The sequence below is a fragment of the Oxyura jamaicensis genome, chromosome 14, assembly GCF_011077185.1.
Source record: "Oxyura jamaicensis isolate SHBP4307 breed ruddy duck chromosome 14, BPBGC_Ojam_1.0, whole genome shotgun sequence".
Taxonomy (NCBI): domain Eukaryota; kingdom Metazoa; phylum Chordata; class Aves; order Anseriformes; family Anatidae; genus Oxyura; species Oxyura jamaicensis.
The window spans coordinates 2018703-2033889 of NC_048906.1; the positions used below are offsets into that span (position 1 = coordinate 2018703).

General features: G+C 47.8%; 1 protein-coding gene across 2 annotated transcripts in view; it reads right to left on the reverse strand.

The window, feature by feature from the left end:
* Window positions 1–15187, reverse strand: part of LMF1 (lipase maturation factor 1) — a 181113-nt gene that overhangs the window by 141315 nt on the left and 24611 nt on the right. Inside the window, exon 1 of one of the 2 annotated variants that reach the window (XM_035339732.1) lies at window positions 8896–9012. The exons of the other annotated variant lie outside the window; for it this stretch is intronic. The gene's annotated coding sequence lies outside the window, so the exon portion shown is untranslated. Of the gene's footprint in view, window positions 1–8895; window positions 9013–15187 lie in introns of those variants that run through there. 2 annotated transcript variants of the gene reach the window in all.

A 15187-nucleotide genomic window follows, 5' to 3' on the forward strand; every position in this document is an offset into this window, starting at 1 on the left:
GTCCTAAGTTTGCAGAGCTGCATCGTTTTGAAGCGCCCTACTAACATGTCCTCTGCTCAGTTAAAATGCCATGCTGTCAGCTAACTACAAACACCATTTTTATCTCCAGCATGAAATACTGCCCGGACTAATCCACGGCAAAATTACCACCAGTACCAACTGGGTTTGGTTTGCATGCAGGAGATCCACACGTCTTGCTACCACCTGCTTCAACGTGGCGAGGAGAAGAGCAGAGCTGGCTCACCATCCAGCCGCCAGGACCAACACGAGGCTGGGGAGGATGGGGCAGAACCCCCGGGAGCAGGATCTGCTCGCTGCGGTGCCGTGTTAGGCAGAGCACGCAGCAGTTCAACGCACACAGCTTAGGCTACAGAAGAGAAGCCTTGAAACGCAGCGATGTTGGGCAAATCACTTTGCTGTGCGGAAGTTCACATCGTCATCGGTCGTGCTGTGCAGCCCAGAAGCACCGTGTGCTCTGCGCCAGCAGCTGTCCTTCCCTTTTTATTTTATTTTTTTCCCTTCTTTGCGGTCGTTTCTCCTTTTCCAGAAGGACTACAGAACTATCCAGGCAGCAGAGACTCAGCCCCTTCCCTCTGTAGCTTTCCAAATATCACTGAAAAAATGAGTTGCAAAAAGCAACATGCAAGAAATGTTCAAGTTTGTGTCAAGTTTAAAAGGTTTCCCAGGGCTCCCTATGGACAAGATTCCTGGCAGTTCCTAATAGATACACCAGATCTCTCCGCAGTTGCAAAGTCATTCTATAAACATGAAAAACCCACTAATAATGTCACAGGGCAGTTCTGGATATCTTCTATCGGTGAGAGCAGACATGCAAGGCTTAACTCGGAAACAATTTGGGTCTTCCGATCAACCACCAAAAGCTAAGCCCAGGGCAGCAGCACCGCGTACTTATTCATTCACAAGCATTTTCCAAAATCACAGCTTGCAACTCAGAGCTCTGAAAAACCAACTCATTGCTAACATAAAGCACTGTGTTTTTCTTTAAAACTGTCTGAAATCCCTCGCACAGGCTGTGCGAATGGCCACATGCAGCTGGAGTCATGGATGTGTCCCAAATGGTGAAACTCCAGCTCCGCGCAGCTTCCGCACTCTGCATCTCCTCTGCTACGGTGGGAGAGCGCCTGGAGTGGGTTCCTCTGACTTGTCAGCAACTAAACACCTTAGACATACAGCAAAGATCTCCTTCCAACTGATATCAAGCAGAAAGTCGTAACTTTAAGACTTGAAAACACTGTGCAGCAACAAGACTGCTTCATTCTGAAGTCACCCTCCTCCCCCCAGCACAATCCCAAGTGCAAAAGATGCTGACCTCCGAAGCACATCTTAACCTGGGCCGAGAAAGGAGGAGAGATGATTAAAAAAGGAAGAGATCAGTCCGCCACAGTTCTGAAGAAAAGACAATGAGGGAAGAAAATGATTTATTGCTTCTCAATCCGGTGATGCCTTTCACTTAAAGGCCTCCGAACAAAGAGGCAGGTCTCCTAAGCCGCCTGCCCCACGGGGTCTCCTTTCAGAGCTGTGAAAGCCAAAGCTCAGAGGGCTTAAGGACAGAGCCCCCTTTGGCATCTCGTCCTGGGCGAGGGCGGATGGCCCCGCTCCCGCCCCCGGGACACGCCGCTACTGCAAACACCCCCAAACCCAAATCTGCACCAGCATCCCACGAACTCTGCCCCATCCGTTTGTGCACATTTCACCACTTACGTTTCAAATTCCTTGTTTGCAGAGATTACAGACTAGGGATACTTCACGTTTCTGCAGGCAACAGAACAATTTTTCATGTTGTTGGAAGATTTGGAAAAATGTTATCAATAACTTTTGTTCTGAAAGTATAAACCACACAGAAAAAAAAAATTTAGCATAAAAACTTTTAAAAGCTTCCAAGTGCTCTCCAGGGTAGTCATTAGAAACTACTTAGGTAACAGGAGGGTGATAACAGTGAGTTAATGCAGCGTTAAATTAGCCCTCCTTCCATGCAGAACTTTAAGTGACAGAGGAATCAGTTGGGAAGATTTTTATTTTATTTTTTAAATAATGAAGTTAATGGATTTCCTGTTTTTAGCTCTGTGGGCGGCTGTCATTTTTGAGGGATCCATATATACTGTATTTAATTACTCTATCTTAAAGTAACAAAAATAATTTCCTCCGTGTTCATCTGAACCCGCTGGCACCAGCATCCCTCAGGCATGGCCACCAAGGCGAGGAGAACATCCAAGCGCTGCTGCTCACCAGCTGCACTTCGTCTCCACAGATGTGTAACCACCGTGGCTGCTGCCTACTCTTTGACGTCTCAGCATCAAGCCATCCCTCAAAACCTTCAGACGTCCAACTGCAGCAAGACCTGGGCCATAAATCTCAGTGAACTGAGGGGAAGGAGCATCAGGAGAGGTGTGCAGCCAAGAGATGGCAGCGGCTTTCCAGGGCTCCCACCAGGTACAGCTGAGCCTGGTGCTGGCCCCAAAGCACACGGCTTTGACAGCTCCTGCACTGCGGGACTCACCCCATTTCCCCCGATGGGTTACTACAAGCAGGCTCCATCGGTAAACTTAGACAAAGATCAGTGTGATTTAAGCTGACCACAAAGATGGAAGGAGAAAAGAAGCTTGGCGTCCTGCAATGGTCCTCAGACCACGAGCCACAGGGAGAACTTTGGAAGTGGGATGGGAAGTGACAGACGGGACTGACTGCGAAACAAGAAGCCGAAGAACAGAGCCGGAACAGAAGCAGAATGGAAGAAAAGGCCATGAGCAAAGTGACACGACCGTGACCAGATGAGATGAGGCAGTTAATGCTGGAGCTACCTGCCTCATCGGGGCACAGCACAGTGCTCTGCAAGGGTTCTGGCTCAAGTGATTCCGACTGGAAGAAAAGCAAGCAGCTTTGAAGGCTTGAAACAAAAAAGCCTGAAGGCAAAGAACAATCCCTGGCTGACAGGAGTCTTGCAAGGGAAGCTTTCCCTGTGAAAACGATAACCTGCCTACTGCAGAGTGCTCTATTTTCCTTTGAAGCAGCTGGCTCTGGTGCTGCTGGAAACAAGTCTCAATGGATCACTGGTCAGGATCCAACACCGTGATTCCTACACTTCCCCGTGAGGAGGTTCAGGTATACGCTGCGCATACCAGCGGAGACCATCTCCTGCCAGGTTCCCATGGCACTGGAAAAACAAAAGGGAAAATATGCATCACCGCTAAGGAACTCTGGTTCCTGGGACAAATAATTACAACCTGAAATGGACTTTCTTTCCAATTATCCTTTCTGTGCTGATCGCTTTGAAGTCCGTGATATAACTAAAGGCCAGTTACCATTCTCTGGCGATTTTTTTTCTGCAAACCCACGCTGATCACATGAAAAGAATACACGATGGCACAGCCAAGTGCACACAGTCAGCAGGTTTTGGCTTGAAAGTAAATAAGCAAAAGCAGAACATACCCAAAGGACGAGAAAGCCAAAGGCTGAACCCTCACCTACCAAACCAGAACAGTCAGGGGTTGTTCAGGACTCAGTAGTTACTACACACATTCCTGCTGTGCGACTGGAAGAGCCCAAAATCCACGTCTCAAAAGCATCCCATTTGCTGAGCTTGTTGCTAGTTTGTGCAGAGCAGGGCCTGCCTCCCCTTCTGCCACCCGCAGCCCTGCAGGACATGGATGCTCCCCTGCCACGTGGTGACAGCCACAGCCCAGTCTCAGCGTGGGAGGCAGGAACAGCAGCAACCAGCACAAACCTTCCTTCCAGCACTTGAGGCGGTGCTGGGATCAGCAGGCAGGAGCTCTGACACTGCCTGGGGGCTGAAACTGCTGGGAAGGTCATTGTGCAGCTTGGCCTTGCTCCAGGTGGGCTCTGAGGTGAAAGTGGAAAAGAGGGTCCTCAGATCAATGGAAAGATGCTAAGTAAGGCCTTTGGAAGACAGAAGTGAGTATGAAACACCAAGAAATCCCTCTAGTGCTCGTCTTCTCCAGACCGTTCCTTCTTGCTGTGCTTTTCCTCCTTACTCTCCAACAAGAAAGTCGTAATACAAAGCAGAAAGCCAGCAACTTCCACCTTTACAAGCAACCTGTTGAACACATTTTATCTGTTCTTTATGGACAGGACCCCTGCAGTACTGTGCCATGTGCCTGTGGAGCTAAATTGCTAAAAACAGGTGTCTGTTGGGTGTTAAATCTATCTTCAGGCTGCTTTGGCAGCTTAAGAAACCATTAGCAGCTGTTAACATGGTTAGCATGGCAACATGGGAGCCTAACAGCTCAACCAGCCTGCTTTCTTCACCATTTCAAAACTATCCTTTCCCCACTTGTACACTTCAAGCAAGAGCAAATTAAAACCAATACCATGAAGGCACCTGGCAACCTCTTTTGCTAGCAGACTTATAAAGCAAGTCATGAAATAAAGAGCATATTAGACAAACTTTTCCTGCGGTATCACATGAGATTCCCGTTGCCCTTAAAAGCTCACATTATAACCTCATGTGAGCACATGCTTTGACACCAACATTTGCAGGAGATGAGAAATCCTCACCAAGGAGCAACTCCCTTGTGCAGCTTCCCTGCCAGCTTGAATTAAACCTCTCATTTTAGGTTTTCCCTGCCTCCCTAAATTTCTCTCAAACATATTGCGTTGAAAATACCAAGTAGGGAAAATAAAAAACTGCCCACCCCACTAACCCCAAGCCATCCAATGCCCCAACCAGCCGAGGGCTCACAGCAGTGGGAACTGAAGTGTCCTCTCCAGAGTGAGAAGACCATGGGCAGGTCGTGGCCAGCTTTTAGGCTGAATGTGAAAGGCAATCCCAGTGCAGGAAAGAAAAGACAGGTCCAGGTAGTGCCCAAGGCAGCAGCAGCCCTGCTCGCAGGCACAGGGCTGGAGCGGGGACAAGCTCGGTGTTCTCACAGCCCTGATCCCTCTGACCACGCTCATCTAACACAACAGCGGTGGTGCTTGAGCCAGCAGCCACCGGGAAGGGGAGGAGTGCAGGGTCCATTTCCTTTGGCAGCGATTAATTCCAGAAACTACTTTAATCCACACGTGGGGCTTTGTTACATTCCTTCAACATCTTCTGTGCCTGAGACCAAAAAGAAAAAAAAAGAAAAAAAAAGAAAAAAAAAAGGGGGGGATACTACTAATACAAGACAGCATGACAATCACTACAATACGTCTAATACAAATTTTCTGATTCTAAAAGGGGATTTGCCCTGTCCATAGCGAAGGCTATTTTGGGGGATTAGGGTTAGATAAGAAAACTGATACTGCTGTGTCCTTTAGGACATCCCCTCAGTCCAGCAGAGGTAAACAGGGCTCTCCATTCAGCTACATCACCCTGCAGTAACTCAACCAGTGTAGCCTCAGTGACGTAAACCTGCTGCAATTCAGGAATGGTTTAATCCAGGCATTTTTCAACATGAAGATCTCAGAAGTGGCCAAAATGACTAATGGGACCTCAACACCCACAGCTTTAACCTCGAAGAACAAAGGAAGAAAGAGGGAGCAGGAGGAAGGAAGACCAAATGCAGACCTCAGGAAATCAAAAAGCTGCTTTCAAAACCCATCTGACTTTAAAGAGATCTGATGGATACGTAGGAGGAAGCAGCAGTTTTTTTGGCAATTACAGGACAGATGCCAAAAAGTCAACTGCATTAGGATGTTGTTCTCTCCCTGTACAGTACAAAGAGATGAGCAAATACACAAACAAGCAGAAACGATAATGTTCAGAGACCTGAACTATGCGCCAAGTCTTTGAGTCCTAAAATCTCACTGTCGATACAAAGAAAGAGGTGAACTAGATTAGCAATCAATTAATTCAGTGCTGGAACAATGAAGCTAACATACAGGACATTAAAATTATTAACAACAGAAGAAATCAGAAATACTTCTTTCCAGCAACTGCAACATTTTTCACTTCATATCCACAAGGGACCGTTCGGACAATCATTCGGTCTGCAGGAATGTGAAACCTCCAATACAACCGACCTGGCAAACCTGTTACCACATACTAAGACGGCTCACCACAGAAACAAAACCCACCCGCTGTAGACGCTGGTGTTCTTCTCATCATTTCCTGCTTTGAAAAAAGCCAGAAGTGTCCTCAGGACACCTCTCAAGCCACTCAGCTAATGGATTTCAGAGCAAGGGAAGGCAGGCGCAGGCAGCAGAACCACCCGCAGTGGCCTCTACCCAAAAGCTGCCATTTCCAGCTTCAGAGAAAAGCAAATTAAAATGCTACAGGCCTGAAGCCAAGATTTCAAATGATGACCTCTCCACCCTATCCCCCAGAAACAGCTACAATCATTAAGTAACATGTAGAAAACATACAATTTTATCTATTTTTTTTTCCTTAAGGCAGCCTAAGCATTGCCCTAATTTTGCCTTTCACAGGAATTCTCTGCCTCAATCAAATTGCCTATCAGTCTTCACCAAGATACGCTGTGAGGAAAGAAATAATTGCAGGAGCCTTAAGATCTCGGGTCATTTCTTTGAGCTCTTTCCTCAGCCTGTCTTAACAGTTTACTGTTGCTACGAAGTGTGGATGAACAGCAGGCACCCAGAGATGCTTCCACAGGTGTCAAACACCAGCAGGAAGAAGCTCACCTTGCTACCTACAAAATAACAGGAGTAAATACCCAACTATAACATGCACTTGAAACACACTTTTAGACGTTATATTTACCATTTTAATCAGCTAAGTCTAGGTTTATATTGATTAACAGCCAGATGTGGCATTCATCAAGGCTTGCTCTTATTAAGATGCCATTCGCTGTGTTTCCTTGCAACACGGGGAGATATTGTTAAACTCGAAAATCTCAGATGCTGGCAAGAGCGCCGGAGACAGGCACCCTCATTAATCTGAGCCAGCAGCTGCTAGAATCGCTGTGGATTCCATTTTTAGGAATAAGCAACTTTCAGCACCATAAGAAAACAAAAAGATAAAGCAACACAAAGCGCAGTTATTTATTTTGACAGCTGCGGTTTCGCTGCTTTAACTGTTTATGATGATTCTAAAGGAAACACTAAAATCCACTCTGCAAAAATAACGAAGCCTTGCTAAATGCGGCCGGGCCGTGAGGCAGCAGCGAACACCCCGAGCCGGGGGCTCTGGGGACAGCCACAGAGCACGGGGACAGCACAACCCCCGGGGTAAGTGGTGGGGTGACACCGAGCCCCCCACCTTGTCCTGGTCACAGTGGGGGTCCCGCTGGGTAACTGTGGCAACGGGCTCTTGCTGACAGCCACACAGGCGCCACAGGCCCGGCTGTGGTGGCCCGGCCACGGCAATGGCTTCATCAGTTTTAAGTAAATAGGAGCGTGCTTCCCTTCAGCGGAAATTAGACCTAGCAACACAGGCTATTTAGCATTAATATATTCCAAATATTTAACTCGCGTTCGCCCAAAGGGCACGATAAACCGGCATTTGTAGGCCCTTTATTTCCTGTGACTGAAAATGGGTTGTGTTGTGGGAAGGACTTGCAGAGGGCCAGGAGGGTGACAGGGGCTGTGGGGGCCCAGTGTTGGCCACCTCTACAGAAGGGACAGGGCTGGACACAGCACCACAGGGCAGCCCGGTGAGGGCAGGAGAGGCAAAATGCTTCCAAAGAGCACAACCAGCTGCAGGCCACGCCAGCCAGTCAAGGCCTCTCTGTCTGGACAAACAGAGAGACTCTCTGCAGTTGCCACCATCAGGAAGATGAGCTGCTGGGACTGGCCCTCAGACGCTGATGCAGACCAGCTTTGGAAGTCACGGCAGGGATGCAGCTTGCACAAAACCACTGGATGATCTAAAACCAGTGAGCGGCGGGGGCACCTTCTCCTCTGTCTTTCCCTTGAGGACACTCACCCCCAGGCACTGCCCGAGGACAGGACAATTCTTTTTATACTATTTTAAAAAGTCATTTACAGCTTCTGCACAGGTGGGGCCATGAACACAGACTGGTTGCTCATGGGCAGCACATGGATTTATATGACCACCGTAACTGAAATGGTAATTCAGTGTTAGTTCTAAACCCTTCCTGAATCTTTGCACACAGCACCGTATGCCTCGTGTTTTCCTATTTTGTTAAATCCAGCTAACCAGAATTATTCAGGCGAGGAAGAGATTGTAACTAGTGACAGAAGAACAAAGATTAAGAAATAATAACTGCCCGCCTAACTAGGAGTGTTTCTTTACACTCAGGAATGCCAAACCAAAGGGCTTGAAGACACAATCCAGTATCTGTGGTGTAAGAGCTGCTCTTCATCAGTCTCTACCTGAAGCACGGGATTGCCCATGCCACACATGCACACCTCTGCTCGGGAGCACTCGTGTTTGCCTCTGTGGCTCAGCTTCACAGCAGCAAACACACCTCAGCACCTACAAGGGGTGGGTGGCAGAAGTTCAGTGCCTAAAAGCATTCCTGGGCAAACACAGTTTTGCCCTTTTGCTTACAGAGCAGTGGCTGCTGTGCCAACCTTTCCTTACACATCCCCTCCAAACAGTTTGCAAGCCCAAATTCATCTGGGACAGGAGCAAATATACTTGAGACCTGAGCTGTCACGCTCAACTGTCAGGAGAATAATTTGATGGGAGAGGTATCAAGGGAGCGATCAAGAAAATCTTAGAAAGGAAATTAAAACAGATATATGTTCCCAGAATTACAACATCCACTTCAAACTCGTGCTAGCTGAAATCTATATTTACCCAAGGCAAAGTAACTACATAATTACACTCTTCAGAAATGACTGTGCAAGACTAAACACGTGCCACACGCTCTGCAGGAAGCCTCTGGTCTTCCGCTGCCTGCTTCAGGCCCTGCCACTGCCCATTTACCACCTCTCCCATCGCCCCAGTGGGTGGCTTTGCACTATAATTCTCCCGACTGGAGAAGGAAATTAGCCTCAGATGACACTCACCTCACCCCTTCCAGCTTTCCACTAACACCAGTGGTTCCCAGGTCTCCTTGGCACAGTCTCCCTGCAGGCAGAGATGGTTGTGGTCACCCCACAAGGCTGTTGCAGCAGCCTTGGACCAGACGGACCTCTCCTTACACCGTATCTCAGAGCCTCATGGACCTCCTCTCAGCTGTGGCATCTCAGGGAGTCATCACCTTTCCCGTGAAATCCAGCTGAGCTGGTGACCAGGTGCTCTCCATGCAAGTGCCAGGCAGGAGCTGTTGCTCCCACCCCATCTACATGAACAGCCTTACGCAGATGACCAAGGGGCAGAGGGGAGCACCTGGAAACTCTACACATCTGAGTTCAAAAGTAAGAAAAGCAATCATCTGCAAATTCTTAACTACTTTCCAGGAGTACAGCAATTGCCATTCCTTGCCCTTGATTTCCCACATGACACGAGAGGTGAAGCAACCTGCACACACACAGGTGAGCTGTTTGGATTAGGGCAGCATTTAGATGTGCGAGCCAAGGCTGGGAACAGCAGCAAAGGAACACAGACCTGCTCACAAGGCACTGGCAGTAGCAATGCTGGTGGCAGCACCAGCAGGTTTAGAACTGCAGGGCTCTTCATTTCTTGTTTTCTCTCCCATCCATCAAACCAATTTCCCTTGGCAGGGAATTAAGTACACTAATTATTTCTGTCCCAGAGTATTCCACCCCCTCCAGCTGCAGTGTCTGGACAACTGTTGCCACTACATCTGCAGGGCAGGAGTGCTAGAGAAGATTCCTGAAACTCCAGACACAATAATGTCATGAAGCAATATCTAATAATTTAAGCCTCAGAGTTCTATTTTTATTCACGTCTACATCCCATTGTCAGCAACAAAAACAATCAACAAAAAGACAACCCTAAATCCAGTCCTGTCTGTCTTCTCCTCTAGCCAGGAGATCATAAAAAAACACACAACAAAACCAAACCAAAAACAACCACCGCCATGCTCACAGGATGCAATCTTTCATTTTAAATTTTCCAACGGTTTAGCTGGCAAGGCTTTTTCCCCCCAGGAATGCATTTTTCACGTCATTAGCCCTTTCTCTACTTCTCTCAACAATCATTTACTATTCATCTTCTCCGCTACAAAATCAATCTATTGCAAATTAAGATTTTGGAGGTGTTTAGACTAGGAATTTTGCTCCCTTTGTGACCACAGACTACAGATGCAGCAGCATGAAGGCAGCTCACCCATACTGCCAAACTATGGCTTAGCCAACACATTTGTCCAGCATGAAGGCCCAGCAGTGCTCAGCAAAAGGGTTGCACAGCCAGTTTTTGGACAAGGATGTCCTGATGCTCGTGCAACTTCTGATCACAGTCCTAGTTCACAGAACCCCAGCTAAGTAACACTCTTGCTCCTGCAACAGATCATGCATCATGGCTTTCTGATGAAAGACATGGTGTTGGGCATTCCTGCAAGGATCTACCCACAGCCAACTGGAGACCAAGCTGGCCCTTCTCTGGCACAGCTGCACACATCATGAAGCCTTCCTGGTAAAGGAAAGGAGGGGAGAAAAACGTGTTTTCCCACAAATATTACCATCCATCAAGTTCTGCTGAGAAGCTGCCAGTTGGAAGGGTTCCGAGGTTTAATGATAACGTAACACGGCGTGCAGCAAGATTTTCCTTTTGCCCCCTTGCCACCCCCAGGCACGGCGAAGCGGTGAGCGGTGATTGCGCTGTCTGCAGCCTGGGTGGTGAATTTCCCATGAGTGTGACATCAGATTCACTCGTGAGGATATTCTGTAGCATATAATTAGAATTTTTGCTTCTAATTTGAAGCAAAAGCTTTTCATATTTTTATGTAAACCACTGAAATCAACCACATTAAAAAAAAAAAACAACACACAAGATAGTGACAACTGATATTAAACAGCTATTCACATATGTCCCAATACCACAAGACTCATACACCCGCTCAGCTCTCCCTGCTGTAAGAAAGCCAAATGACTTCAGTGCCTAAAATGAAACATATGAATTAATCACTGCCTTTTCTGTCCTCGATCCACAACGTTCGTTATTAATTCAGGCTGAAAATACGTGTGCTCCAGAACAAAGAGTTATCCAGCAAGGGATCGTGTAGTTCGTAAGCATTCAGTAATGCAAGGCCGACCTGGAAACGCCAAGTAGCAGGTATTGCTTGGGGAGCAACCAGTCGGATGCTTTCCAGTGCTCCAGCAAAGCAGGGCAAAATATCCTGCAACTGCTTTAATGCTGAAATTTCGAGCAAACACCTGAAATAGATGCTCAGAGAATGCATTCTCTTTATTAATAGAAGTAATTATCCGCTCTTTGATGTGAACTTTCAATAATTAATGGGGAACTTGTCAGTACAGCTGAGGGCTGAAACTCTCTAAGTAGAAACATCTGTGAAGGTAGCCTGAACACAAGCAAAGCTTACTCTGGTGATTTATCATACACCTGAGGCTTTGGTATGCTCATGCCAATAAGTCCCTGGATGTAAGGGAGGAAAAAAAGTTTTATTTAAAAATCATTTGAAACACAGTAAGGTAACCAAAAGCAGTTCTAAAGCATCTGCATTATTTGTCAAAATAATCACTCTACAAAACAGCCAATGGTGCATGTGGTAACATTTAAACAAAACAAAACAAAAAAACTTTTATACAAAAAATTACTCCTCTAATAAATGCAGTATTGCACAGTGGTCTAGAAAGCCATTTAAAGGAGATCAATAGCTTTTTAGCATGACACAATGTATTGCTCCAAATAACTACACAAGAGGATAAGTACAGATATTAAAGATAAAACTTTTTAAAAATGTCTAGAAATGTGGAAATAAAGAGCACGACAGCTCCTTTATATGCATTTACACTTATGGAACGTGAAACATTTTGCATTAAGCACAGTAAAAGGAGTTATTTCTAAAGTGAAAAAAAAATAAAATCTCTCGTGAGATGATGGGGTTTTAATTTACAGGTTTCTGCAAGCAGGAGGGCTCACACATATTTCCCAGGACAAGTGATCCCGGGGAGTGGGGCCAGGAGCAGAAGGGACAGCTCCCCAAGGGTGCACCTCGTTCCCCAAACACGTGCAGGGACTGGGCACTCTCAGACGAGGCTTTCAGCCCCAAGTGAAGACAATATCAGCCCATCGCCCCCGGAAATTAAGGCTTATCCTTGAAAGTGACTTCTGTTGCACATGAGCACTGAAAAGACCATGAGCAAGTTGCAGCTGTAAGCGATGCAATAAGCTAGGAAGAACCACTTGGGGTGGAGGCACAGCCAGTAACAAGTTATTACTCTGGAAATGCAGATGCACGGAGCGTGTGGTCTGCTAGGTGGGCTACAACAGAGCCACATCCATCAGCAGAGCAAAGGTCAGTGGAAACCCAGCTCAGTTACTATCACAACCCAGCCCACCACAAATGACCCGTGCGATCTCACCTCCTGCCACCTCTTCCCCACTGCTCCCTGCCTCGCAGGACGGACTTGTCAGGACACAGCTGGTGGCATCCGAGGGGCTGCACACCCCCTGCAGCATCACCCCCAGACACAGAACCCAGCAAGCCTCCGGACCAAAAGGAGGGAAAGCACTTCATTTCAAAGGGCCCAGATCCTCTTCCAACCGAAGCATGCTCGGAGCAGAGAGTTTTTCCACAGTTATCTTGGGTTTCAGGAGGCGCAGGCAGGTCTATGGGGTTACTTCCACTACAGGGGGCTGCCCTGAACGCAGGGTATGACAAAACCATGCTGATGCCCACAGCCCCCACCAGCACACCCGATGCAGCTGTCACACGAATCTTGTAATTCCCAGCAGTTTTATACCTGGTGCTGCCCCAGGGCCCCAGAAGCACACCGACTATTTCAGCTGCCTGCGTGCACAGCCAAAGACAAGAGCTCAGAACCCACGCTTTCATGTACAGCTCAAACAGGAAAAGAAGCTGCTGGCAACCCAGGATTTAGAAGGGAAATAAAACACTCAAGAAAGATATCCGTGTATGGGCTAATTTTCAAACCAGAAAGTGCTGACCCTTAAAGAGTGGCATGTGTCAGGAGTTTTTTAATTTCATTTTACTTTAAACTCACAAAGGAGAAGTTCAAAACGCTGTTTGTAGCCATAAGTTAAAGTTAAAAGGTATTCAATAAAAATGTACACTGATTTCTTCTGGACATAAATCCAAAAGGTAAGATTGTGCAACATCAGTACTTCATATTTAATAATAACAAACAGATGGGAAAATATTATAATAAATTACTATAACTGTCCAAGCTGTGTGCCAGAAAGTCTTGGCCAAATTCCCCTGCTTAACTATCTATATACCATTTTCACTGCACAGATCTCAGAGGACTCCATATTCCCGTAGATTGAAATATACACATCAAGCTACTTTCCTAAAAAAAATAATTAAAAAAAATCACTTTCTGAGCCACACCGAAGGGCTGACAACACTGCAAAATCCAAGCAAGGATTTTTACGAGCCATGCCACATCACAGCACACAGGCAGCTGCCGGACAGATCACAAGCCCAGCAGCCTATGAGAAACTCCCAGGAACGTGGATTTATCTCTGCTGTGAGGTTTGCTTCGCTCCCGTATCAGGGGGAGCCTTTTAAAGCCCCAATGATACTCCAGATCGAACCTCACCCGCTCCGCTGTAAGGACGCAGGCAAGACAGCTCCTCACACTGACAGCCCTCCAACTGCCTCCCCAAGGGCCCAACAACCGACACAGCTGCACATCCCAGAGCCTTTTAGGACAAAGAGCTCTGCGACGTGCCCACGGATATGCACAAGTGTGGAAATCAACGTGGAGCAACGCTGCTGCGCCATGCGAGGGCCTCCCCTGGGCCCCGCGGCTGCTCTGCGCCTGGGCAGTGCCAAGCCTCCTCCTCTTGCCCATGCCACCAGCTATCGCCCATATCTGCTTTAGAGGCTGAAGAAGCCTCACGAGCCACAACAAGTCATATTAAGAGGTGAGGCATGCAAATGAGAATGTAATGTATTCACCGGCCAAACAGCAAGGATGAGAAGTGGCGATGTAAAGCTCGTCAAAAGGGAGAGCTCCACGCCATCCCCTGGGGCACCTCCCCACGTCCCCCTCCTGCAGCCCCGTGACCAGCATCCAGCACAGCTGGGCAGATCCAAATGCGCTGAAACCATTCCAGATTTACACCCAGATCTTGGCCCTGGTGTTTACCGAAGAGCACAAAAAAAGCCCGGCAGTGCTGGCCCCGGTGACAACGGCGCTAACAAACGGCCGCGGAGCCCCAGCCGCCAGCCGCTCCCGGCGCTGCCCGCGCTCCTCGTGCAGCTGCGAGGCCGAGCACAGACAGCGCTCGGGGGAGCTGATCTCCGCCACGCGCTCCAGCTTTCTGCTCGAAAATAACAGGATTACCTCAGCCAGCAGGAACAAGGACAGGAACTGTTTTTCCCCATCGGTCTCCAGTCTTCCATCTTTCACCTTTCTCGTTGCTCCTTTCCCCTCCTGCCCCGAAGGAGCCTGCCAGACATCTCATCCCCACCCTGCACCCTGCACATTGCTTTTTTATTGCACAGCTTGCTTATTTTTCACCCCCTCACACTTTTTTGGGGGGGGTATCTTTGCTCTCTCCTTTCACCCCTCCTACCACATTTCTGGGGAGCTGCAGGACCCCTTTTCCACCACCCATCACCCCGCTTCCAAGCCGGTCCCTGCTGCATGCAAACCCAGAAAATTGCCCCTATCTCCTCCCTGATAAACGTTCATAATAAATAGTGAATCAAGGTGTAACCTCAAACCTCCACACCTCAGCTACCTGCTCCACTAAAACCCGGAGCTGTTTAGTCCGGTTTTAATGGTGGTTTAATCACCTAATAGCCTGAAAGCACAGGATAGAAGTCCAAATCCCACTACTCAAATGTTATTTTAGGCACCGTGCCTTAACCAAATAGCAATCACTCGCTCTTCAGTAGCAGCTTTACATAAAGACCTGGAGGCACCTTGGGGAAATCCTCATCCCCATTTTATGTAACGGGAACCAGGAGGTGGAAGATGGGGTCAGTAGAGCCAGCCGAGCGGGTGGCGGCGCAACCCCACTGCCAGCCCGTTTCGGCACGCACGCAGGCACCCACTTCAAAAAAAGAATACAGAAATACAAGAGGTGCAATAGAAGCTCCGACTGTTCCGAAGCGAGGCACGAGAGCCAAGGCACAGCAGACATTTCAGCGCTGGAAGTTGCCGGGTGGAATTAACTTTGAAAATCTGACACTTATCTCTTTGGACTAACATCAGATATGTACCTTGGCTCACGCTCACT